We start from the raw sequence: 2783 nt of genomic DNA on the forward strand, positions 1-2783 counted from the left end.
GCTCCCACCCTGGCGCGCGCGAAGTTGGAAGTTGGATTAATTGCCCGGGCGCGCACCTTCGCCAGGGTGGGCACCTTGGTGCGCACACCTTGGCTGGGCTGCGCACCAGGGCGGGCTCAAGATGGCACCAGCATTCCCTTTTTCTCACTATCTTTCAAAACGGAAATTTTAAAATCTCGTTTTTTTTTTGCCTTTTATGGAAATTAGTGAAGGCATCGCATCAAAGGTGCGCACCTCGCTGCCCACCTTGGTGTGCTCCGAGGTGCCCACCACGGTGCGCAACGCCGGTGCGAACCCGGGAGCGCCCCGATGTGTGCTCCAAGGTGCGGCGTGCACGAAGTCGGACCCCGGTTTGCCCCGGGTGCGCACCTCGCGTGCACCTTGGTGCGCACACCTTGGCTGGGTTGCGCGGCCTGGTGGGCACCATGGTGCGCACCAAGGAGCGCTCCGAAGTGTGCTCCAAGGTGCGGCGTGCACGAAGTCGGAGCCCGGTTTGCCCCGGGTACGCACCTCGCGTGCACCTTCGCCGGGGTGGGCACCTCGGCTGGGTTGCGCGCCCTGGTGCGCACCAAGGAGCGCTCCGAAGTGTGCTCCAAGGTGCGGCGTGCACGAAGTCGGAGCCCGGTTTGCCCCGGGTGCGCACCTTCGCCGCGGTGCGCACCATGGCGTGCACGAAGTCGGAGCCCGGTTTGCCCCGGGTGCGCACCTCGCGTGCACCTTCGGCGGGGTTGCGCGCCCTGGTGGGCACCATGGTGCGCACCAAGGAGCGCTCCGAAGTGTGCTCCAAGGTGCGGCGTGCACGAAGTCGGAGCCCGGTTTGCCCCGGGTGCGCACCTCGCGTGCACCTTCGGCGGGGTTGCGCGCCCTGGTGGGCACCATGGTGCGCACCAAGGAGCGCTCCGAAGTGTGCTCCAAGGTGCGGCGTGCACGAAGTCGGAGCCCGGTTTGCCCCGGGTGCGCACCTCGCGTGCACCTTCGCCGCGGTGGGCACCATGGCGTGCACGAAGTCGGAGCCCGGTTTGCCCCGGGTGCGCACCTCGCGTGCACCTTCGCCGGGGTGGGCACCTCGGCTGGGTTGCGCGCCCTGGTGCGCACCAAGGAGCGCTCCGAAGTGTGCTCCAAGGTGCGGCGTGCACGAAGTCGGAGCCCGGTTTGCCCCGGGTGCGCACCTCGCGTGCACCTTCGCCAGGGTGGGCACCTCGGTGCGCACACCTTCTCAATGTTTTCTTGCCTTTTCTGGAAATTGGTGAAGGCAGCGCATCAAAGGTGCGCACCTCGGTGTGCTCCGAGGTGCGAACCCGAGAGCGCTCCGAGGTGCCCACGAAGTCGAAAGTCGGGTTAATTGCATTGTTTTCCCCGGGTGCGCTCCGAGGTGCGCAACATCGGCGCGCACCAAGGAGGGCTCCGAAGTGTGCTCCAAGGTGCGCACGATGGCGTGCACCTCTGGTGCGCACGATTCGGAGCTCGGTTTGACCGGGGTGCGCACACCTTGGCTGGGTTGCGCACCTTTTGTGCGCTCCAAGGTGCGCACGAAGTCGGAGCTCGGTTTGCCCCGGGTGCGCACCTTCGCCAGGGTGCGCACCTTGATGCGCACGCCTTGGCTGGGCTGCGCACCTTGGTGGGCGCCATGGTGCGCACCTTTCGTGCGCTCCAAGGTGCGCACGAAGTCGGAGCTCGGTTTGCCCCGGGTGCGCACCTTGGTGGGCGCCATGGTGCACTCCGAGGTGCCCAAGATTGGTGCGCACCAAGGAGCGCTCCGAAGTGCGCTCCAAGGTGCGCGCGAAGTCGAAAGTTGGGTTAATTGTCCGGTTTGCCTCGGGTGCGCACCTTGCGTGCACCTTCGCCAGGGTGGGCGCCTTGGTGCGCACACCTTGGCTGGGCTGCGCACACCTTGGCACCCGCGTTTCCTTCATTTTAAATTTTTTTTTTTTACAATCTCTCAAGTGGGAAATTCTATAATCTCAACTTTTTTTGCCTTTTCAGGAAACTTTTGAATGGAGCGCATCATTGGTGCGCTCCGAAGTGTGCTCCAAAGCTCTCTCCAGCTGCGTGCACCTGCCCCGGCCGCGCACCCGGCCCCGCCCAGCTTCGCTCACCTGTCCCGGGCGTCTGGTGCGGAACCTTAGAGTAAGAAACATCACCGTGCACCTTGGCCAACGTGCGCGACTCGACCGAGCGCGCACTGGCCGAGGTGCACACCGATTTCACCTGGGTGCGCGCGCAGCACCTCGGGCGCACCGGGGTGCGCGCACAACGCCCGGGTTGCACCGTGGCCTGTGTGCTCGGGGTGCCTCGGGTGCGCGCTCGGTGTCGCCCCCGCGCGCGCGGTAGTGCGGGCAGCGCACCCCGGCCCGGCCCGGCCCCGACGAGAACGCAAACGGGCAAAAGGTTTATTCAAATAGCATTGCGACGCCCGGCGAAAAACTAAAAAAGGGTGCAACACCGGGACTTCCCGGGAGGTCACCCATCCCAGTACTACTCCGGCCCAAGCGCGCTTAACTGCGGAGTTCTGATGGGATCCGGTGCACTAATGCTGGTATGATCGCACCCGTTATGAGCTTGTCGCAGTGTGTACTTAGCAAACCGCGACCCACGTGCGAATCCACCCCGGCCACCCACCCCCGTCGAGGTGCACACCCTCCCTCGCGAAGTGCGCCCCGTTCGCCAAGTGTGAGCCCTGCCCGGGTGCGCGCACCTTGCTAGGGCGTCGGGTGTGCACCCGGCCCGGCCTACGTGCGTGCACCTGGAGGGGGCGTCGTGTGCGTGCAGTGTCCCGTCTGCAA

The 2783-nt window shown here is 65.4% G+C and overlaps 1 non-coding gene across 1 annotated transcript; it reads right to left on the reverse strand.

The window, feature by feature from the left end:
- Positions 1–2431: 2431 nt before the first annotated feature.
- Positions 2432–2550, reverse strand: LOC131860561 (5S ribosomal RNA). The gene has a single exon (XR_009359655.1). It is a non-coding gene; the product is annotated as a 5S ribosomal RNA (ribosomal RNA).
- Positions 2551–2783: the final 233 nt, after the last annotated feature.

The sequence above is a fragment of the Cryptomeria japonica genome, unplaced genomic scaffold (assembly GCF_030272615.1).
Source record: "Cryptomeria japonica unplaced genomic scaffold, Sugi_1.0 HiC_scaffold_15, whole genome shotgun sequence".
NCBI classification, from domain to species: Eukaryota; Viridiplantae; Streptophyta; class Pinopsida; order Cupressales; family Cupressaceae; genus Cryptomeria; species Cryptomeria japonica.